Genomic DNA, 25,034 nt, shown 5'->3' on the forward strand with positions numbered 1-25,034 from the left:
ATTTCTAAAAGTAGAATTTTCTGGTCAAAGAAATATGTCTTTACATATTAAAGTCATAATTTGTCAACTTATTTTTCAAAAACTTAACAATATTCATTTTCAAAACTAGTGTTCGAAAGTGTTTATTATTCTAACCCTAGAGATCAATGAATAAAAATGTTTTAAAATATTAATTTGTTAATTTTCCTCAGGAGTTTGGGTGCTGTTTCACTGTTTATTTGCCATACACAAATCAGTAATGCAGATGTCAATGGGATCTCCACCTGTTAGCTCTCTCACTTGCTTCTAAAAAAGATCTGCCTAGGCATTTCATCAGCTCACAGTCTTCGCTGGAGATCTAGAATGCCATAGGAAGGGGACATATCACATAGGTAGACCACAACATAATTGTTCTGTCCCCTATTTCTACCAATGTATTGGGTTCTTTAGTAGATATTATTTTGAAAACAAACAAATACTACTTATTGATGTAGTATTAACATATTCATTTATTAGACACTGGCAATATGCCAGACAGGATAATTAGCACTGGGGATGGAAAGCAAACACTACAAGTTCTTCCTTTCAAGTTATTTACAACCTAGTGGGAGATACTCGCAGTCTCATGACTATTTTGAAGCCAATGAGGATCAATTATTTTAATCATAAGGATCCAAATGCTCATGTTAGAAATATCTTACTTCTTAAGCTAATAAGCAACCTCAGCAAAATTTCAGGAAACAAAATCAATGTGCAAAAATCACTAGCATTCCTATACATCAAAAACAGGCACGTAGAGAGCCAAATCATGACAGAATTCCCATTCACAATTACTACAAAAAGAAAGAAATATCTAGGAATACAGCTAACAAGGGAAATGAGGGGCATCTTCAAAAAGAATTACAAACCACTGCTCAAGGAAATCAGAGAGCACACAAACAAGTGGAAAAACATTTCATACTCATGGATAAGAAGAATCAATATTGTCAAAATGGCCATACTGCCCAAAGTACTTTATTGATTCAATGCTATTCCCATTAAACTGCCATTGACATTCTTCACAGAATTAGAAGAAACTATTTAAAAATATATACGGAAGCAAAAAAGAGCCTGAGTAGCCAAGAAAATCCCAACCAAAAGAACAAAGCTGGAATCATCATACTTCCTGACTTCAAACTATACTTCAGGGCTACAGTGACCCAAACAGCATGGTACTGGTACATAAACAGACACCTAGAACAATGGAACAGAATAAAGAGCTCAGAAATGAGACCACACACCTACAACCATCTGATCTTCAACAAACTTGACAAAAACAAGCAAGGGAGAAAGGAGCCCCTATTTAGTAAATGGTGCTAGGAGAAGTGGCTAGCCATGTGCAGAAAATTGAAACTGGGCCCCTTCCTTACACTTTATACAAAAAGTAACTCAAGATAGATTAAATACTTAAATGTAATATGCAGAACTACGAAAATCCTAGAAGGAATTCTAGGCAAAACCACTCAGGATATGGGCAATGACGTCATGATGAAAACACCAAAAGCAATTGCAACAAAAGCAAAAATTGACAAACGGGAATCTAAACTAAAGAGCTTCCGTACAGCAAAAGAAACTATCCCCAGAATAAACTGACAACCTACAGAGTGGGAGAATTTTTTTGCAATCTGTTTATCTGACAAAAGTCTAATATCCAGTCCACAAGGAACTTAAACAAATTTACAAGAAAAAAAAAAAACTTTAAAAAGTGGGCAAAGGGCATGAACAGATACTGCTCAAAAGACGACATTCATGTTGCCAACAAACATATGAAAAGAAGCTCAACATCACTGATCATTAAGTAAATGCAGATTAAAACAAGATACCATCTCACGCCAGTCAGAATGGTGATTATTAAAAAGTGAAAAAACAACAGATACTGGTGAGGTTGCAGATAAAAAGGAATGTTTTTACACTGTTGGTGGGAGTGTAAATTAGTACAACCACTGTGAAAGAGAGTGTGGCTATTCCTCAAAGATCTAGAGGCAGAAATACCATTTGACTAAGCAATCCCATTACTGGGTATATGCCCAAAGGAATATAAATTATTATATTATAAAGATACATGGGCCAGGCATCGTGGCTCACGCCTATAATCCCAGCACTTTGGAAAACTGAGGCAGGTAGATTACCTGAGGTCAGGAGTTTGGGACCAGCCTGGCCAACATGGTGAAACCCCATCTTTACTAAAAATACAAAAATTAGCCATGCATGGTGGCACATGCCTGTAATTCCAGCTACTTGGGAAGCTGAGGCAAGAGAATTCCTTGAGCCCAGGAGACAGAGGTTGCAATGAGCCGAGATCATGCCACTGCACACCAGCCTGGCCGACAGAGTGGCAATCCCTCTCAAAAAAAAAAAGAGATACATTATATGCACATGGTGTGTTCATTGCAGCACTATTCATTCACAATAGCAAAGACATGGAATCAACCCAAATGCCCATCAGTGACAGACTGGATAAAGAAAATGTTGTACATACACATCATGGAATATCATGCAGTCATGAAAAGCAATGAGATAATGTCCTTTCCATGGACATGGATGGAGCCAGAAGTCGTTATCCTTAGCAAACTAACACACAGGAACAGGAAACCAAACACTGCATGTTCTCACTTATAAGGGGGATCTGAACAATGAGAACACATGGACACGGGGAGGGGAACAACACACACTGAGCCTATCAGGGAAAGGTGTAGGTGGAGGGAGAGCATCAGGAAGGATAGCTAATGGTGTGGGCATAACACCAAGTGATGGGTTGATCTGCGTAGCAAATCACCATGGCACACGTTTACCCATGTAACAAACCTGCACATCCTGAACATGTACCACTGAACTTGAAATAAAAGTTGACAAAAAAAGATTTTTTTAAAAAAGAAAAATTAAAAGAAGCGCTGTTAGAAAGTTGTCAGAATGGGAATGTGGCTCTGACTTTAGTAACTCCCTATGGAGACCATCTTTATTAGTTCATTTTCACACTGCTGATAAAGACATACCAGAGACTGAGTAATTATAAAGAAAAAGAGGTTTAATTGACTCACAGTTCCACGTAGCTGGGGAGGCCTCACAATCATGGTGGAAGGTGAAAAGCACGTCTTACATGGCCGTAGACAAGAGAGAATGAAAGATAAGTGAAAGTGGAAAATCTTTATAAAACTATCAGGTCTCATGAGACCCATTCACTATCATGAGAACAGTATGGGAGAAACCACTCCCATGATTCAATTATCTCCCACTGGGTCTCTCCCACAACATGTGGGAATTATGGGAGCTATAATTCAAGATGAGATTGGGGTGGGAACACAGGGCCAAACCATATTATTCCACACCCTTAGCCCCTCCCAAATCTCATGTCCTCACATTTCAAAACCAATCATGCCTTCCCAACAGTTCCCCAAAGTCTTAACTCATTTAAGGATTAATTCAAAAGTGCACAGCTGAAAGTCTCATCTGAGACAAGGCAAGTCCCTTCTGCCTATGAGCCTGTAAAATCAAAAGCAAATTAGTTACTTCCTAGATACAATATGGGTACAGGCATTGGGTAAATACGGCCAAATTCCAAATGGAAGACATTTACCAAAACAATGGGGCTACAGACCCCATGCAAGTCCAAAATCCAATAGGGCAGCCAAAATCCAATAGGGCAGCCAAATCTTCAAACTCCAAAATGATCTCCTTTGACTCCATGTCTCACTTTCAGGGTGCACTGATGCAAGAGGTGAGTTTCCATGGTCTTGGACAGTTCCACCTCAGTGACTTTTCAGGGTACACCCTCCCTCTCAGCTGCTCTCATGGGCTGGCGTTGTCTACGGCTTTTCCAGATACATGGTGCAAGCTGTTGGTGGATCTACAATTCTGGGGTCTGAAGGATAGTGGCCCTCTTCTCACAACTCCACTAGACAGTGCCCCAGTGGGGACTCTGTGTGGAGGCTTCAACCCCACATTTCCCTTTTGCACTTCCCTAGCAGAAGTTCTCTATGAGGTCACCCTTCCTTTAGCAAACTTCTGCCTGGGCACCCAGGTGTTTCCATTGATCCTCTGAGATCTAGGCGTAGGTTCCCAAACATTAATTCTTGACTTCTGTGCACCCATGGTTTCAACACCACTTGGAAAGTGCCAAGGCTTGGGGCTTGCAGCCTCTGGAGCATGACCCAAGCTGTACCGTGGCCCCTTTCAGTCATAACTAGCGTGGCTTAGACACAAGACACCAAGTACCAAGGCTGCACTCAGCAGGGGACCCTGAGCCCTGCCCAGGAAACCATTTGTCCCTCATATGCCTCCCGGCCTATGATGAGAAGGCCTGCCTCAAAGGTCTCTGACATGCCCTGGAGACATTTTCCCCACTGTCTTGGCAATGAACATTTGGCTCCTTGTTACATATGCAAATTTCTGCAGCTGGCTTGAATTTCTCCTCAGAAATGTTTTTTGTTTGTTTGTTTGTTCAGGCTGCAATTTTCCAAACTTTTATGCTCTGTTTCCCTTTTAAAACTGAATGATTTTAACAGCACCTGAGTCACCTCTGGAATGCTTTGCTGCTTAGAAATTTCTTTCACCAGATACCCTAAATCATCTTCCTCAAGTTTTAAGTTCCACAAATTTCTAGGGCAGGGACAAAATGCTGCCATTCTCTTTGCTAAAACATAGCAAGAGTCACCTTTACTCCAGTTACCAACAAGTTCCTCATCTCCGTGTGAGACCACTGAAACCTGAATTCCATTGTCCATATCATTATCAGCATTTTGACCAAAGCCATTCAACAAGTCTCTAGGAAGTTCCAAACTCTCCCACATTTTCCTGTCTTCTTCTGAGCCCTTCAAACTGTTCCATCCTCTGCCTAGTTCCAAAGTTGCTTCCACATTTTTGGATATCTTTACTATAGCGCCCCACTCTACAGTTCACACGAAGTCCGTTACAGACAGTAACAGAACCAAAACCAATCTCCCCCATGATTCAATTATCTCCCACTGGGTCCTTCCCACAACATGTGGGAATTATGGAAGCTACAATTAAAGATGAGATTTGGGTGGAGACACAGAACCAAACTATATCACCATCTGAGAACAAATTCAAAATGTCAAAGAGACAAAGAATAGACCAAAAAAAAAAAAAAAAACCCAAAAAAACTCAAAACAAAACAAAACTCCAAAAACTTAGAAATAGAAAGGGACAGTGTGAAGGGAAAAGGTATGGGGAGAAGAGAAGGAAAGCTACAATGAGAGATAGAGAAAACACTTGTGATCTGAAGATACAAGTGTATTAATAAATTGAAAAGTTCAAGAAAGAACTAGAAAAAACAAAATACTTTTATATTTCAAACCTTTGCTGTGTGTTTAACTTCATCTTTTAGTCACTTATTTTTTCTGTCCCCAAAATAAAGCTAGCTCCAAATTTTCGTTATTGTTTTCCCTGCAAAGTTTCTCAAATTCAGTGTCTTCTCTCCTTTTTCATCCACAGCCTTCACAGCTCTAGGCCAGGCTCTTTACTCCTCCGTGGGCAGGAAGCCCCCAGGGGTGCATGATGTTCCTTCCTCTCTCTTCCCTCCTACAGCCTGAGGGTTTCTCCTGTCGGCTTCCTCCCTGCTATCATCATCAACGCTTCCATCTGTGTTATATTCCACTTGGGCTCTGCTTGGAGCACTGTGCCAGTCTCTAACTTTTCTCTATTCTGCTATTTTTGAAACAGCCACAACAAATCCTTCTGGGTTCTTCATTTTTTTTTCTTTGTTATTGATAATAATTAAATGAAAGGCCGCAAAGAACCATTAATAAATCATATCACCAACTAATAATTATGACTACTATTATTGAACTCTATGTGCCTGGCTTTGGAAAAAGACTATTATGTTTGACATCCAATTTAATCCTAACAACGAGTTCGTGTGGTAAGTATTTATGTTACTTCAGTTCACAAGGGAGGAACCCAAAAGTTACAGAACTGTAGGGGATCTTGATGTAACAGTAAGATTATTTTCACTGTTTTTTTGTTCAAATTTAAGTAGTGCTTGGGTCAGACTGCAGTGTCAGGACTGACTCCTTACAGACATCTGTCTTGATGAGATCATCCTTAACCCTTCATATGATTATTGCTGTTCCTGGAAATAAAACTTATTCTGATCTTTATTTATTTATTTTTAAATTTTTTCTCCCTGAGGTCTCACATTAAAGTCTCTTCCCCTTTTCTCAGTTATTGAATTAATTTATTCACACACTTCCCAAACCTGTTGAGTTCCACTGAGTTTCACAGGCTGTTATAAATGCTTTGAAATATAGCACTTAACAAGACAAGAAGCAGTTTTACCCTCTTGGAAATTATATTTCAGTAAGAGAAAAACATAAGTCAACAACACATAAATGAAATAACTATAGATTTTCTCAGCGTTATGAAGAGAATTAACAAACAAGTACAATAATGCATCATAAGAGTGGCTTTCTTTAAATATGTTAATGCTGTTGTCTAAAGAGGTGACGTTTTTGCCAGCGCCTGAATGAATGATGAGAATTTCAAACATGAAATTCTCTGGGGAAATAACATTTTCTTGAGCAGGAAGAATAAGTTCAAACTTCTGAGGCAAAGGTAGAAAGGAGATAAGGTCAAAATGGTGAGAAGACCTGGATTCAGTAGGGTACTGCGGGTACTGATAGAAGAATCAGGGATTTATTGGGATTCTAATAACTTGCTACTGGCAAGTTTTAAGTAAGGGAGTGATAAGATCTGATTAGTGTTTTTAAAAAACACACTACAGATGCTGTTCGGCCAAGTGAAATTTTAGGTGCCAAAGAGTGGGTGATTCAAATTCTTCAAGGCTCGTATGAATTTTATTTATATCACAGAAGAAAACTCCATATTCTCAGAGTTGTTTGGTTTTTTGTGAGAAACTTAATTTAAGAAAGAACTTGACTATATCTTGCTCCTGAAACCAGAGCACTTTTTTTCTTCGTATTTTTTTTTCATCCATGGAGACAAAGCAATGAGATTTACCATCTCCATAAAAGAAAGTTAATGATCATGTTGATTGATATCCTTGATTTCCTACGCTACTGAGATTCTTGTAAGAGCCATGTTTTTTCTGCTGTTTGGATCCAGTAGTTTGATTGCATGACTTGTTAGGGGCATAAAATGTTGAGCACATGAAGCACGGAGGGAATCTCACATCTCTCCTGCTGTTGATACTTTGGTCTCCACACTGTCTCTTTGCATCTTATCCACCATCTGCAAACGGAAGGTGTGATCTGGAACAGAGATTTTGAAACGTAACACTATCACGTGCTGGATAATCCTTCGTGATGAGAGGCTGCTTTTATCTTGCAGTATGTTTATCAGCATCCTGGTCTTTTACCTACCAGATGACAGTAGCATCCCCTGGATAACCGAGAATATCTCCAGACGTCGTCAAATGTTCCCTGGGTGGATGGGGGTGGCGGAACAAAATCTATGACATTTGAAAACCACAGATCTAGTAGGACGTCTTAGTTCTGTCTTTGCACTTACATGTTAAATGTACCAAGAATTCCAGCAATAGTCAGAGACTATGGCACTTTTGATATTTTAGTTATTTAGGAAGACATTTTTCTGCTAAGAAATGCCAAGCTTTCCACCCCCACCCCCCACATTTTCCCTCTTCATTACCACGGTACCAAATTACTGTTCTCAAGTGACTTACTACAAAGAACAGTTCGTTAAAGCCAACGTGGATAAAATATCCCCTTATCCCTTCTCAAAAGCTGATATGTAGAGAATCAAACGTTGGTTGCTGTTTAGGTATATACAGTTCCTCTGTCTTTTTAAGGGCCAGTGATTCATTAAAGGAAGGAGAAGTGTTTGTGCATTTGAGAACGAAAGAATATGAGGCAAATCTAAGTGAAGAAACTTACATTTCTAAATAACCACAAACTTACTTAAATTGGAATTTTCTATTTATTATTTCCCAATAGTGTGGGGAAAATATAACAACTGGAATAATTCAGACTTCAAAATATTGTATTTCCAATTTAAGTCAAATTTCTTCATTGCCTACAATGCTGCTCTAATAATCCCAGATGGGTCACCACCCAGACAGTCCTTGAGATTCTACCTGGCCACTCTTGCCTTATTATATATTGCTATCTGTGAGTCTTCACTCACATTTTTCTTCGTGAAATATTTTTCATATATTCTCTGCCTGGCCAAATCCTGTTGATCCTTCAAAACTGATATAAAATGTCACTTTCTGGGAAGGTTTTCTGACCCCAATTCTTCAACATGATTTTGAGTTTGCTTTGCACTCACAAATACTTCATGTATAGCAAGAAAAACTAACACGTTCAGTTTGGAGACTATACAATTTCCAAGGGAAAGATGGTAATGAATTTTATCAGGGCAGTGGCAGAAATACTAGAAATAACTGTATCGATTTAAGATGTAATTTATATATATGTCAAGCCAAGCTGGCACAACTTTGTTGAGGATGAAATATGTGGGTGAAGGAAAAGAGATATCTATTGAGTTTTTTAAGTGGTGACTTAACTGATTTTTAAACCTCTGTTTTCTTTAATGCACTAGAAAAATAGAATATAAAAACCCCTCTACTCCTGACTCATCGACGCACTGAAACAACTTTTAGTCCTGCAATTATGGTAAGTGCCCTATACAGTGTACCATTTATAAATATTTTATATTGTATTTTTATTGTGTCTTTTCTATGTTTAGGCACAAACATACTCATCCTTGTGTTACAGTTACCTACAGTATTCAGTAGAGTAACAGGAGGTACCAGATTGAAGCATAGGGCAATAGGCTATATACGATATAGCTATCAGGCTGTAGTAGGCTGTACCATCTAGGCTTGTGTAAGTGTACTTTGTAATGTTTGCACAATGACAAAATCACCTACTGATGCATTTCACAGAATGTACCCCTGTCATTGTGATGCACGACTTCACATGAATTGTGCTAAATCCAACATCACTCTATATCAAAGCCAAGAATTCACGCCCTAGTGTACTTTCCATTCTAAATTATTCCCAGGCTACATCACTCATCACAGTTCTGCAATGAGACTATGAAAAATAAAAATAACAATGAAATGCTAATGCCTAGAGATTCTCTAAATTTAAGTGACATTTAAGTTCTAAGAAAGTTCAAAGCCATTATGAACTCTTATTCTTGCGGGTTCAAAGTCCAGTGAAATTATGGCACAAAACTAGCCTCAATTTCTCATTCTTGAGTGTTCAATAACAGAGAATTCTTGATGCTTTGGGAGAGCTGAACTTTCAGCAGCAGTTGCAGTTTCCATGTCTTCCACTGAAATAGGTGTAGTTACTTCAGGACTTAGAACTAGAAGCTGTCCTTCAACAAAAAGAGACTGAGTGAATATTTACTTTTTAAAATGTAGTTTTTATTTTAGAATAGTTTGAAATTTGCAGAAAAGTTGAGGATATTATAGTGTTCCTATATACCCTACATCAATGCCCCTTGTTGTCAGTATCTTACATTCATATAGAATACTTGTCACAAGTTATGAACCAATATCAACACATTAACTAAAGCCCGTACTTTCATCAGATTTCCTTTACCTAATGTCTTCTTTTTTTTTTTTTTTTGTTCCAGAATCTTATCCAGGACATCATATTTAGTCATGATATCTCCTTAGGCTCCTCTGGGCTATAACATCTCCTCAGATGTTCCTTGTTTTTAATGACCTTTTGGGGTTTTGAGGAGTAACAGTCAGATATTTTGTAGAGTTTCCTTCAGTTGGCATTTGTGTGTTGTTTTTCTCATGGTAAGCCTGGGGCTATGAGTTTTGTGGAGGAAGATCACAGAGGTAAAATTCTACACTCATCATATCAGGAGCACATGAAATCAATGTGACTTATCACTGCTGATGGTAACCTTGATCTTGTAGCTGGAGTAGTGTTTTTCAGGCGTTTTTTTTTTTTTTTTCATTTTTTTCCCCTTTCCATATTTTACTTTTTGGAAGAAAGTAAATATGTGCAGCCTCCCCATTCCCCAAGTCAAATCGGGCAGTATTAGTCTTTCTGGCTTATTTCACATAGGATATTGTCCTTCAGGTTTATCCATGTTGTCACAGATGACAGAATTTCCTTCTTTCTTAAGAAGGTGTGAGGTGATATCTCATTGTGTTTTTAATTTGCATTTCTCTGATGATTGATGATGTTGAACATTTTTTCCTAAATGCTTAGTCCATTTTTATGTCTTCTTTTGAGAAATTTCTTTTCAAGTTATTTGCCCATTTTAAAATCACATATTTGTTTTCTTGCTATTGAGTTGACTCAGTTTTCATACATGTGAATATTCACCACTTATCAAATACGTGGTTTGAAAATATATTCTTCCACTCAACGGATTGTCTGTTTACTCTGTTTATTATTTTCTTTGCTATGTAGAAAATTTTTGGTTTGATGTGTTCTCATTTGTCTATTTTTGCTTTTGTTGCCTGTGCCTTTAAGGTCATATCCAAGAAAGTATTGCCCAGACCAATTCTGTAAAGCTTGCACGTGTGTTTTATAGATTTGTGTATGTTAAACCATCCTAGCATCCCAGGGGATAAATCCTACTTGGTCATGGTAAATGAGTTTTTTAATATGCTTTTGGATTTTGTTTGCTAGTATTATTTTGAGGATTTTGTATCTATATTCATCAGGGATATTGGCCTAAGTTTTCTTTTCTTACAGAGGCTATGACTTTGTTATCAGGGTGCTGAACTTATAAAATGAGCTTGGAAGTATTGCCTCCTTTTCAATTTTTAGGAAGGGTTTGAGAAGAACTGGTATTATTTCTGCTTTAAATGTTTGGTATAATTAACCAGAAAAGCCATTCAGTCCTGAGCTTTTCTCTGACGGGAAACATTTTATTACTAATTCGATCTCCTTAATGGTTATTGGTCTACTTAGTTGTCTATTTCTTCATGATTTAGTCTTGTAGGTTATATGTTTGCTATTGTAAATTGTACCACTATAAACATGTGTGAGCAAGTATCTTTTTCGAATAATGACTTCTTTTCCTCTGGGTAGCTACTCAGTAGTGGGATTGCTGGATCAAATGGTAGTTCTACTTTTAGTTCTTTAAGGAATCTTCACACTGTTTTCCATAGTGGCTGTACCAGTTTACATTCCCACCAGCCATGTGGAAATGTTCCATGTTCACCAAATTCATGCCAACATCTACTGTTTTTTTTGTTTTTTTTTTTGTTTTTTTTTTTTTGATTATGGCCATTCTTGCAGGAGTAAGGTGGTATCACATTGTGGTTTTGACTTGCATTTCCCTGATGTTGAGCATTTTTTTCATTTGTTTGTTGGCTAATTGAATGTCTTCTTTTGAGAATTATCTATTCACGTCCTTAGCCCACTTTTTGATAGGATTGGTTGTTTTATTCTTGCTGATTTGTTTGAGTTCGTTTTAGATTCTGGATATTAGTCCTTTGTCAGGTATACAGACTGTCAAGGTTTTCTTCCACTCTGTGGGTTGTCTGTTTACTCTGCTGACAGTTCCTTTTGCCATGCAAAAGTTCTTTAGTTTAATTAGGTCACAGCTACTTATCTTTGTTTTTATTGCATTTGCTTTCGGGTACTTGTTCATTAAATCTTTGCATAAGCCAATGTCTAGAAGAGTTTTTCCAATATTATCTTCTTCTTTCTTCTTTATTTATGTAGGTGTTTATTGCTAGAAATATCCTTATTAGAATTCGTTTTGTTGTATCCCATAAATTTTGGTATACTGTAGTTTCATTTTTATTTGTCTCAATAGATTTTTGATTTTCCTTTTGATTTCTTATTTGACCCATTGGTTGTTCAGGAGGATGTTGTTTAATTTTCACATATTATTTTTCAAGATTTCACCTATTTTTATTTCCAGTTTTGAACTATTGTGATGAGAAAAGATACTTGATATGACTCCAATTTTCTTAAATTTGTTAAGGCATGTTTTGTGAACTAATACATCATCTATCCTGGAGAATTTTCCTTATGTGCTTTAGAATATGTGTATGCTCTTGCTAACAGACATATACAATGTTTGCCATCTGGTCTAAAATGTAATTACGTTCTAATATTTCTTTATTGATTGTTTTACTGGATGATCTGTCTATAATGAAAATGAGGTATTAAAGTCTTCTACTATTACCATATTGCAATCTCTCTCTTCATATCTATTAATATTTGCTTTATATATTTAGGTGTTCAAGTGTTAGGTTATATATATTTATAATCATTATATCCTATTGATGAATTGACTCCTTTATCCTGACATAATGACCTTCTTTTTACACCATTCATGACTTAAATGCTATTTTATCGCATATAAATGTTACTACCCCTGTTCTCTTTTGGTTTTCATTTATATGGAATATATTTTTTCATCCCTTCACTTTCAGTGTATGTGTGTTCTTAAATGTAAAGTACATCTCTTGTAGGAAACTATAGTTTGGGACTTATTTTTTAATTTATTCAGGCACTCTGTACCTTTTGAATAGAAAATTTCATTCATTTACATTCAAGGCAAATATTGATAAATAAGAACTTACTACTGCCATCCCCTTTTTTTCTGGTTGCGAATCTTTTTTTTTTTCTTTCTTCTTGCTATCTTCCTTTGTGGATTTTGGTTTTCTGTAGTGGTGTACTTTGAATCCACTCTTTTTCTGTTTCATTTATCTACTAGAGGTTGTTGCTTTGTGGTTACCATTGGGCTTACATAAAGTATCTCACAGTATATTTTAAGCTGATAATAACTTAAATTTGATCACATAAAAAACTCTGCAGATTTACTGTTTGCTGCCCATATTTTATAATTTTGATGTCAAAATTTATGTATTTTTGCATCTTGGGTTTTTTAACAAATATTGTAGCTATTTTGGTTTTTAACCGTAATCCTAGAGATAAAGTTGATTTACACACCACAATTACAGCATTAGAGTATTCTAAATATGACTACATATGAGTTAAACCACTGAGTTTTGTACTTTTGCCTGTTTTATGTTATTGTTTATCAGTCTTTTTTTCAGCTTAAAGAACTCCCTTCAGCATTTTTTATTAGGTGGAGCTAGTTGTGATAAATTCCCTTAGCTTTTGCTTGTCTGGGAAAATGTCTGTTTCTCCCTTCTTTCTGAAGAATAGGTTTACCCAGTGCTATGTTTTGAATGTACCCCCTCCAAAATCCAGGTGTTCATAATTAGATAGTGTTAAGAGGTGGTACCTTTAAGTGGTGATAAGACCATGAAAGCCTCTCCTTCGTAAATGGGATTGATACGTTTATTTTAAAAGCTCTACACAGCATTTGGCTAGTGTGCTCTTTTGCTTTTCTGCCATGTGAGGACACAGCATTTGTCCCTTTGTCCTTCCATCTTCTGCTATATGAGGATGCAACAAGAAGACCCTCAGCAGATGATAGTACCTTAACCTTGGACATTCTCGCCTTCAGAACTTTGAGAAAATTAATTTCTGTTTTTGTAAACTACCCATTCTCAGGTATTTTGTTACAGCAGCACAAAGATATGATGGTAAAGTATTATTGGTTGGCAGTTTTTATTCTTCTGCCACTTTGTGTATATTATTTCATTCTCTCCAAGCCTGCTGGATTTCTGCTGAGAAGTATATTGATAGCCATATTAGAACTCCCTTATATGTAATATGTGTCTTCTTACTTGCTGATTTCATAATTTTTTTTTTGTCTTTGATTATGGATAGTTTGATTATGATGTGTTTTGGTGAACTCCACTTTGGGTCTGATTTGTTTGGAGACCTCTGAACTTCCTGCACATGGATGTTGGCATCTTTCCCCAGATTGGGGAAGATTTCAACCATTATTTCATTAAACAGGCTTTCTGGTCTTTTTTCTCATTCTAGTCTTTCTGAAACTTCTATTGTGTCAAAGTTAGTTCTTTGATGGAGTCCCATAATTCCTGTAGGCTTTCTTCATTCTTCTCATTTTTTTCTTTTTGCTGCTCTGACTGAATAATTTCAAACATAACGTCATTGAGCTCGCTGATTCTTTCTTCTTGATTGAATGTGCTGTTGAAACTTTTTATTTTTTTATTTCTGTCACTGTACTTTCCATTTCTATGATACTTTTCAATTGTTTCTAACTCTTTATCAAACTTCTCATTTTGTTTATACACTGAATTTCAGATTTTATTTCATTTTCTATTTGTATTTTCTTGTTCACTGAACTTATTTAAAAGAATTATTCTGAACTTTTATCAGTCATTTTATAGGTCTCTATTTCTTTAAGGTCCATGATTAGAGCTTTATTAGGTTTTTTAAAGGGGTGTCATAATTCCCTGATTCCCCGTAATCTTTGGTCTTTGCCTTAGTGTCTGCACATTTGAGGAAAATAGATCACCTCTGCCAGCCTTCACAGGTGTTCTTTGGCAGGGAAGGAACTTAACTATTTAATATTTATTTATTTATTTTACTATAAGTTCTGGGATACATGTGCAGAATGTGCAGGTTTGTTACATAGTATACATTTGTCATGGTAGTTTGCTGCACTTATCAACCCATCATCTAGGTTTTAGGCCTGAGATGCATTAGATATTTGTCCTAATGCTCTCCATCCCCTTACCTCCACCCCCCAACAGGCCCCAGTGTGTCTAGTTCTCCTCCCTGTGTCCATGTGTTCTCATTGTTCAACTCCCACTTATGAGTGGGAACATGCTGTGTTTGGTTTTCTGTTTTTGTATTCTGTAAATCAAAACCACAGTGAGATACCATCTCATGCCAGTTAGAATGGCAGTCATTAAAAAGTCAGAAAACAAGAGAGGCTGGAGAGGATGTGGAGAAACAGGAATGCCCTTACACTGGTGGTGGGACTGTAAACTAGTTCAACCACTGTGGAAGACAGTGTGGCTATTCCTCAAGGATCTAGAACTAGAAATACCATTTGACCCAGCAGTCCCATTATTGTGTATATACCCAAAGGATTATAAATCATTCTACTATAAAGATACATGCACACGTATGTTTATTGCAGCACTGTTCACAATAGCAAACACTTGGAACCAACCCAAGCCCACCAATGATACACTGGATAAAGAAAATGTGGCACTGAGCTGAGATCACGCCACTGTACTCCAGCCTGGGTGACAGAGCGAGACTCTGCCACAAAAAAATAATTTATATATATATATATATATACACACACACACACACACAAAAAATTAGCTGGGTGTAGTGGTGTATCCCTGTAATCCCAACTACTCAGGCTGAGGCAGGAGAACTGCTTGAACCCAAGAGGCAGAGGTTGCAGTGAGCCGAGATCACACCACTGCACTCCAGCCTGGGTGACAGAGCAAGACTCTGTCTAGGAAAATAAATAAATAAATAAATAAAAGCGTCCCTGTTTCTCCACAGCCTCACCAGCATCTATTGTTTCTTGACTTTTTAATAATTGTCATTCTAACATATTTAGTCTAGTCTGGCATTAAAGAGCCACTTGGTAAAAGCCACAGGCAGGCAGATCTTGCCGTCAGGTTCTCTAGTTGGACTGAGCCACTGCCTTTGTTCTGAGGTCAGGTGGGGCTGCTTCCTGGTCTCTGCTATCCAGTGAGACTATGGCTAAACTCTGCAGTAAGACAGAGCTGCTGGCTGGGCACTTAAAATGCGGTGGATCAAGCAGGGTCACAGGCTGTATTACCTGGCCACATGGTACGCTGGTTGGAATCTGCAATTAGGAAGGGCTGTACAATGAACTCTCAGGTCAGGTGGGGTTGCAACTTGGGATGGGTGTCTATGCTCCATAGTAGTGCATAGTTGAGGCTTGCCTTCCTGTCTGGGCAGAGTGTTGGACTGAGCTTTGAGGCTGAGTCAAGTCACTTATTGGACTCCTGGGCTGGGCAGGGCCAGCACCTGTGCTCTTAAGAAATTCACAGTTGTGGGGATCCTCCCTGCCTGGGCAGAGCCTTGAGGGAAGCTCTGAGGTTGAACAAAGTCACTGCTTGAACTCCTGGGTTGGGCAGGGTCAATGCCTCTGTTCCACAGTGGTATGCAGTGGCAGGTATCTCCCTGCCTGGGAGGAACCTTGAGGTGGTTTCTGAGCGTACACAGGGTGGCTGGCTGAATAGAGAGTCAAACCAGGTAGACCTCACTGTGTTTCTTGGAGCAACCAACTGAGTTCTGTGACTAGGTTACGTCATTCACTGATATTTTTGATAGGGCACCACTGCTGGCAGGAACTTAGAGCTACCACAAAGATGTGCATGCTATTTTCTCTGTGCCCTGACCTTTTTCTTTGTTTCTAGCTGACCTCAGGCAGCCTATCCCTGTTGTTATCCCCAGTATTTATTTTGATGTGAGACAGGAATAGGCATCCTAGGAAGTGCCGCAGAATGTAGACAATGTGAGATGTCTGCCTTGGGTTCTCTTTTCCAAAGTGTAGAAACCACGGAGAATGCTTGCTGTGTGGTGCAGGGCCAGGTTGGAGAAGGGGCAATATAGTCGAAGCGAGGCTGTTCCTTTTACTCATCTGTGTTTTTGTTTGTTTGTTTGTTTGTTTTTGTTTTTATGTTCAGTTTCTACAGTGTCCATGCTTAGTCTCATTTCTCAGTGTCTCAGTCTCGTTTCCAGGTTTTGGAATTTTGACAAAGGTGTTTTTGTCTGTGGGTAGCTGCTGGACGGATTTTCTGAAGCCAGGCTTCAGAATCCCAGGATCTGAATTCCACCATCTTGTTTACTCAAGGTGCCATTTTAAAAATTGAATGTCCAAAGCCTCCTAACTTTCATTCCTGCTTTAAACCTTTGTTTCAGGGGGCTTCTTTCCCAGTAGAAAATTCATTTCTTTGTGTGAGTCCTTGGCTTCAGTTATTGTGGTGATGGGATCATGGAGAATTATGAAACATGAAGTTCAGAGAAGATTCTCATAGCATGCATATCTATGACAACTGGAAATTCCCACCAGCTGCTTCAACTGTTGTGACTTCTACTAGTGTTTCAGAAGCCTGTGCCTTTAGGGACTAATTAAGACCAATATTTTTGACATTTATTTCTCAAGATGTTATTTTTCTCAAGTCCGAATATTCTCAATCTTAATGGATTTATTTCTATGGAAATAATGGATTTTTTTCCATTGTGGGATATACTTAATGTTTTCTCTACCTAGACTGTTGCCCTCTTCCTTTTCTGCTGTAGACCCATGAGAATCTAATAGTTAAGTTTGTTTTTTAATTTGATCTCTTGATTTAACACAGAGAGCTGACACTGCTGTTGAATCTGAAAACTTTGTTTCTTTTACTTCCCCTTTGCTTGTTGGCTCAGATGTTTTCTTTCCTACCATATGCCTCTAGCTTTTATTTCCTGCAGGGAAATATATAAAGTCAATGATTCTGGGCCTGCCAAATGCAGAACATTGTTCTGACAATCTTGCCCATCTTTACCTCCACCCAGACAATAAACTCTCCACACAGTAACTTCATTCCCTTGTCTGGACTCTATAAATCATTATTCTCCCTGGCTCCACTTGAGGATGTCTCACTTTATTTATACTTTCCTTTAGAATTCTAAATCCATAAATGTCCTGAGCATGATACACACAGTCACGCCTGCAATACATACTTTATCTACAACTGTGTCTAGTTGGAACTTATCAATTAATCTTTGTTTTGTGATAGTTATCCCATCTTCCCTCATAAATCTACTCAGATGTTCTGTAAACAACTGATGAAATTGTGGCAATCATAAAGTGAAATGGATGGCATAAAGTCTAGATTTGATCCCTTTAGCTATTGGGGTAGATGGGAAAGGTTAGAGGTAACTAGAGTTCCTAGATTTGTCACCTCTGATATGAGAAGTTTGTCCATTTGTCTGCATGTACTACAAAAATATCATGTGCCGTAATCTGAAAAAGGTTGTGAAGCACTGCTTTAGAATTTTCTGGTTCTTGATTTCATTTAGTAGAGTCATTGTTAGGTCTCTAAAGACCTTGCCTTTGTTGAGCCCCATCACCAATTTTGACCCAGTAGGCTTAGAAGACTTCCTTCTTTTTCTGTTAAGTTCTTTAAGAACATCTGGACTTGGCTTCCTCTTCTCCCCTTTTTATTTTTCTATCCAGGCTCTTAAAGTTCATTCTCTTAATTTCCAAAATTTCTATCCTCTAATGCATCAATTTTCTTCTAAGATAACTGTTTCCTCCCATTTAAACAGCTTATCATTCTTTATTTGTTTTAATTCATTCATAGTTTCTCTGTTAAAATAAGACTTTATGGGTAAGATGTTTAATGTGATGCACGTTTTTCAGTTCTATGCCTACTTGTTTTTCTGAGCAGTCTTGATACTTAGATTCCCTCAGGCTTTTTAAGCATAGGCCTTTTAAGTTTCCATCTTAGCCTAAGGATTTACAATGAATTTATTGAGTTGTTTCACAACTTCAACATGAGAAAATGTCAATTTAAAAAATAAACGTGTCTCAACTTTTTTATGTATGTATTTATAAAACTCAACATCTCCTGTGGGTAAAACAAAATGTTGGATCTCTGATATCTAAATCAATGTGTGTAAGTAATTTTAAAAATTTCAGAATTGATTGAAGAACACATAATGAGAGGTGATTCCTGAGGCTATATTTAAATATACAAATCCAAGAATAAACTGCTCCTTTTTATCTAAATTTAATTCAAAACTATAGAGAGCATTTGCATATGGTCAGTCAATCTTGGCCTAGAACCAATATGGTTACAGCCAGAGCCTCCATTATAATATTAGTACTTCTTAGTCTATGTGGAATGGAGCAGATTTTTTTATTGTGGTAAAACACATATGACATGAAGCTTACCATCTTAACCATTTTAAGTGTGCAGTTGAGTAGTGTTGTTAAGTGTATGTATACTCTTGAAAAACAGATTTCCAAAACTTTTCCACCCTGCAAATCTAAAGCTCCATACCCATTAAAGAACAAATCCCCTTTCTCCCTCACATCTGTTCCTGGTATTCCACATCCTACCTTCGGTTTCTATGATTTTGACTATTTTAGCTACCTTATGTGAGTAGAATCACACAGTAAAGTCATACCTCATTTCAATGCTCTTTGCTTTATTGTGCTTTGTAGATATTGCAGTTTTTACAAATTGAAGGTTTGTGGCAACCCTGCATCAAGCAAGTCTATCACTGTCATTTTTTTTTTCTAACAGCATGTGCTCACTTCATGTCTCTGTGTCACATTTTGGTAATTCTCAGAATGTTTCAAACTTTTTCATTATTATCATGTCTGTTATCAATGATCTCTGATGATACTATTTTAATTATTTAGGGAGGCACCACGAACCACACCCATATAAGACAACAAATCCATAAATATTGTGTATATTCTAACTGTTCCACTGACAGATCATTCTCCCATCTCTCCCCATCTCCTTGGGCCTCTCTATTTTCTGAGGCACAACAATATTAAAATTAGGCTAATTAATAATTCTACACTGGCCTCTAAGCTTTCCAGTGGAGAGAACAATCCCACCTCTCTCTCTGTAAATCAAAAGCTAGAAATGATTAAGCTCAGTGAGGAAGGCATGTTGAAAATTGAGATGGGCTGCAACCTAGGCCTCTTGTTCCAAAGAGTTAGCCAGGCTGCAAATGCAAAGGACGAGTTCTTGAAGGAAATTAAAAGTGCTACTCCACTGAACACACAAATGACAAATAAATGCAACAGCCTTATTGCTGGCAGGGAGACAATTTATTGGTGTAGATAGAAGATTAAACCAGCCACAACATTCCCTTAAGCCAAAGCCTAACCCAGAGCAAAGTCCTAACTCTCTTCAATTCGATGAAGGCTGAGAGAGGTGAGGAAGCCACAGAAGACAACTTTGAAGCTAGTATATCTATTTAAAATCACTGAGGAAGATGACTGCACCAAACAACAGAATTTCAATGCAGATGTAACAGACTTCTCTTGACACAAGATATCATCTAGGACTTTTATTGCTACAAAGAAGTTGATGCCTGGCTTCAAAGCTTCAAAGGTTTAATTAACAAGGCTGACATATTTGTTATGGGATAATGCAGTTGGAGACTTCAAGATGAAGCCAATGCTCATTTATTATTGTGAATATCCTAGGGCCTTTTATTTATTTAAGTATTCATTTATTGATTCATTTGTTATTTTTAATGGTGGGTCTTCCTATGTTTTCCAGGCTGGTCTCAAAATCCTGGGCTCAAGCAATCCTACCTCATCCTCCCAAGTAACTGGGACTAGAGGTATGCACCATTGTGCCCAGCTTTTTAGAACCCTTAAATTTATTCTACCTGTGCTGTAGAAATGAAATAACAAAGCCAGGATAACAACAAATCTGTTTACAGCATAGTTTACTAAATATTTTCAGCCCACCCTTGAAACCTACTGCACAGAAAAAAAAAGTTCCTTTCAGACATTACTGCTTATTGACTATCTAATTACCCAAGAGCTCTGATGAAGTTGTACAAGGAGATTAATGTTGTTCTCCTGCATGCTAACACAACATTGATTCTGCAGTTGACAGATCAAGAATTAAGTTTGAATTTCAAGTCTTATTATTTAATAAATACATTTCATGAGGCTATACCTGTCATAGAGAGCGAGTCCTCTGATCGAATTAAAAATCTTCTGGAAAGGATTCATCATTCTAGATTTTATTAAGAACACTGATGATTTATGGGAGAAAGTCAAAATATCAACATTAACAGGAGTTTTGAAGAAGTTCATTCCAACCATCATGATTGACTTTGAGAAATTCAAGACTTCAATGAAGGAAGCAACCACATATGTGGTGGAAATAGCAAGAGACCTAGAAGTGAAACCTGATGATGTGACTGAATTGCTGCAATCTCATGACAAAACTTAATGAATGAAGAGTTGCTTCTTATGGATAAGCAAAGAACGTGGTTTCTTGAGATGGAATCTACTCCTCGTGAAGAGGCCGTGAACACTATTGAAATGACAACAAATGATTTAGAATATTAGATAAACTTAGGTAATAGCACCAACAGGATTTGAGAGTATTGACTCCAATTTGGAAAAAAGTTCTATCATGGGTCAAATGCTGCCAAACAGTATTGCAGCCCTCCCTTCCCGAACCCCCGCCTACAGTGGGCTCCCATGCGGCCCAAGCCTCCCAGAGGAGCACCTCCCCCTGCTCTATGGCGTCCGGGCCCATCGACCACCCAAGGGCTGAGGAGTGCAGGTGTGCTCAGGACTGGCAGGCAGCTCCACCTGCAGCCCCGGTGCGGGATCCACTAGGTGAAGCCAGCTGGGCTCCTGAGTCTAGTGGGGACTTGGAGAACTTTTATGTCTAGCACTCTGTGTCTAGCTAAAGGATTATAAATGCATGAATCAGCACCCTGTGTCTAACTCAAGGTTTGTAAATACACCAATTGGTACTCTGTATCTAGCTAACCTAGTGGGGACTTGGAGAATTTTTCTGTCTAGCACTGGGTGTCTAGCTCAGGGATTGTAAATGCATCAATCAATGCCCTGTCAAAATGGACCAATCGGCTCTCTGTAAAATAGACCAATCAGCTCTCTGTAAAATGGACCAATCAGCAGGATGTGGGTGGGGTCAGATAAGGGAATGAAAGCAGGCTGCCCAAGCCAGCAGTGGCAACCTTCTCAGGTCCCCTTCCACACTGTGGAAGCTTTGTTCTTTCACTCTTTGCAATAAATCTTGCTGCTGCTCACTCTTTGGGTCCATGCCGCCTTTAAGAGCTGTAACACCACAAAGGTCTGCAGCTTCACTCCTGTCAGCGAGACCACAAACCCACCAGAAGGAGGAAGCTCCGGACACATCTGAACGTCTGAAGGAGCAAACTCCAGACACACCATCTTTAAGAACTGTAACACTCACTGCAAGGGTCCTTGGCTTCATTCTTGAAGTCAGTGAGACCAAGAACCCACCAATTCCAGACACAGTATCACATGTGATTCATCGTGGCAGACAGGAGCCAGGACTAAATTGCAGTTCCAACTCAGAGCAGTGTGCAGAGACTTGCATTGTGAATTTTAGCTCCAGAACAACTGCAGGAATAAATCAGGAATCCCAAGAGGACCCACAGACTCTCTGAAGGAAGCAGAGTGCTCCTGCAGGACTCAGGAGACACCCCATATACTGTGAGTACCCAAACTGTGGAAGTGGGGTAGAGGGATTCTCCACCCCCAAACACACATCCCCACTGGGGAGACTGAAGGTCTAGTTGGAGGGAGAAGATTCCAAACTTGTCTGAAGCTGAATCAATTTAGAGAGCTGAGCGAAATACAGGGGTAGAGGAAGCAGCAGGACAGACCCTGGGAGCTTGCTGGGTCCCCAAGCAGGCCATTTTTGCCTAGCATCAAAGGGATTCTTTGAGAGGGTGGCCAGTGGCGCAGGGAAAATGGCAAATGGCACAGGGAGAAGGAAGTCTCCAGCTAAACTTTGTAACAATTTGAACTGGTCAAGAAGCCTCTTGGCCAGAACTCTGAGGAGGGCATGAATCTGGCATGCAGACTCCACAGGTGGGGGAAGAACTAAAACCCTTTCCTTTCACAGTTGGGAGGTGGGCAGCCTGGGGCAAGGTCTCAGCTCTGCTTGCCCACTGCCTTGAAACAGACTTGCTGCTGTTAGCCGAAGCACGAAGGGAGCGAGATTAGCCATAGTCTCACTGGATAGCAGAGACCAGGAAGCAGCCCCACCTGACCTCAAAACAAAGATTGCATGGGAGCTGGGTGAAGCTTGTGACTTCTGGCTTTCTGCAACTTTCCTGACAACCTGCATGACTCAGCAAAGGCAGTCACAATCCTCCTAGGTACACAACTTCATTGACCTGGGAACCTCACCCCCATCCCCTGTAGCAGCTGCAGTAAGACCTGCCCAAGGAGAGTCTGCGCTCAGACATGCTTAGCCTTCCTCCCATCTGATGGTTCTTCCCTACCCACTCTGATAGCTGAGGACAAAGGGCATAGACTCTTGGGAGTTCTAGGGCCCTGACCACCACCAGTTCCTCTCCATACTACCACAGCTGATGCTGTCTGGAAAGTGCCACCTCATGGCAGGAGGCTGATCAGCACAAAAATAGAGTATTAAATCATGAAAGTGAAGAACCCTCACAGAGTCCATTTCAGCCCCTGCCACCTCCACTGGAACTGGTGCTGGTATCCATGACTGAGAGACCCATAGATGGTTCACATCACAGGATTCTACGCAGACAAACCCTAGTACCAGCCCAGAGCCTTGTAGACTCACTGGGTGGCTAGACCCAGAATAGAGATAATAACCTTTACAGCTCGACGCTCAGGAAGCCACATCCATGGGAAAAGGGGGACAGTATTATATCAAGTGAACACCCTGTGGGACAAAAGAATCTGAACAATAGCCTTCAGTCCTAGACCTTCCCTCTGACAGTGCCTACACAAATGAGAAGAAGCCGTGAAACCAACTCTGGCAATATGACAAAACAGGACTCTTTAACACACCCCAAAAAATCACACTAGCTCAACAACAATGGATCAAAACCAAGAAGAAATCCCTGATTTACCTGAAAAAGAATTCAGGAAGTTAGTTATTAAGCTAATCAGGGAGGCATCAGAGAAAGGCAAAGTCCAGTGCATGGAAATCCAAAAACCAATACAAGAAGTGGAGGGGTAAATATTCAAGGAAATGAATAGCATAATGAAAAAACAATCAAAACTTCAGAAAACACTGGATACACTTACAGAAATGCAAACTGTTCTGGGAAAGTCTCAGCAATAGAATCAAACAAGTAGAAGAAAGAAATTCAGAGCTTGAAGACAAGGTCTTTGAATTAACCCAATCTAACACAGACAAAGAAAAAAGAATTACAAAATATGAACAAAGCCTCCAAAAAAATCTGGGATTATGTTAAACAACCAAACCTAGGAATCATCGGTGTTCCTGAGGAAGAAGAAAAATCTAAACATTTGGAAAGCATATTTGGGGGAATAATTGAGGAAAACTTCCCTGGCCGTGCTACAGAATTAGACATCCAGGTACAAGAAGCGCAAAGAACACCTGGGAAATTCATCACAAGAAGATCATCACCTCAGCACATTGCCATCAGGATAACTAAAGTTAAGATGAAGGAAAGAATCTTAAGAACTGTAAGGAAAAAGCACTAGGTAATCTATAAAGGAAAACCTATCAGATTAACCGCAGATTTCTCACAGAAGTCCTACAAGCTAGAAGGGACTGGGGCCCTATCTTCAGCCTCCTCAAACAAAACAATTATCAGCCAACAATTTTGTATCCAGTGAAATTAAGCATCATATATGAAGGAAAGAACAGTTTTTCTCAGACAAACAAATGCTGAGAGAATTCGCCACTACCAAACCACCACTACAAGAACTTCTAAAAGAAGTTCTAAATCTTGAAACAAATCCTGGAAACACATCAAAACCTCTTTAAAGCATAAATCTCACAGGGCCTATAAAACAAAATACAATTTAAAAAGCAAAAACAAAACCAAGGTATACAGGCAACAAATACCACAGTGAATGGAATGGTACCTAACATCTCAATACTAACATTGAATGTAAATGGCCTAAATGCTATATTTAAAAGATACAGAACTGAGGAATGGATAAGAATTCACCAACCAACTATCTGCTGCCTTCTATAGACCCACCTAACACATAAGGACTCACATAAACTTAAAGGGGTGGGAAAAGGCATTTCATACAAATGAACACCAAATGTGAGCAGGAGTATCTATTCTTCTATCAGACAAAACAAACTTTGAAGCAACAGCAGTTTAAAAAGACAAAGAGGGACATTGTATAGTGGTAAAGGATCTTTTTCAACAGGAAAATATCACAATCCTAAACATATATGCACTTAACATTGGTGCTCTCAAATTTATAAAACAATTACTAATAGACCTAAGAAGTGATATAGACAGCAACACCATACTAGTGAGGGACTTCAATACTCCACTGATAGCACTAGACAGTATCAAGACAGAAAGTCAACAAAGAAACAATGGATTTAAACTATACCTTGCAGAAATCGACTTAATAGCTATATATAGAACATTCCATCTAGCAACTGCAGAATACACATTCTATTCAACAGTGCTGGAAATATC

The sequence above is a fragment of the Mandrillus leucophaeus genome, unplaced genomic scaffold (assembly GCF_000951045.1).
Source record: "Mandrillus leucophaeus isolate KB7577 unplaced genomic scaffold, Mleu.le_1.0 Scaffold784, whole genome shotgun sequence".
In the NCBI taxonomy this organism is placed as follows: domain Eukaryota; kingdom Metazoa; phylum Chordata; class Mammalia; order Primates; family Cercopithecidae; genus Mandrillus; species Mandrillus leucophaeus.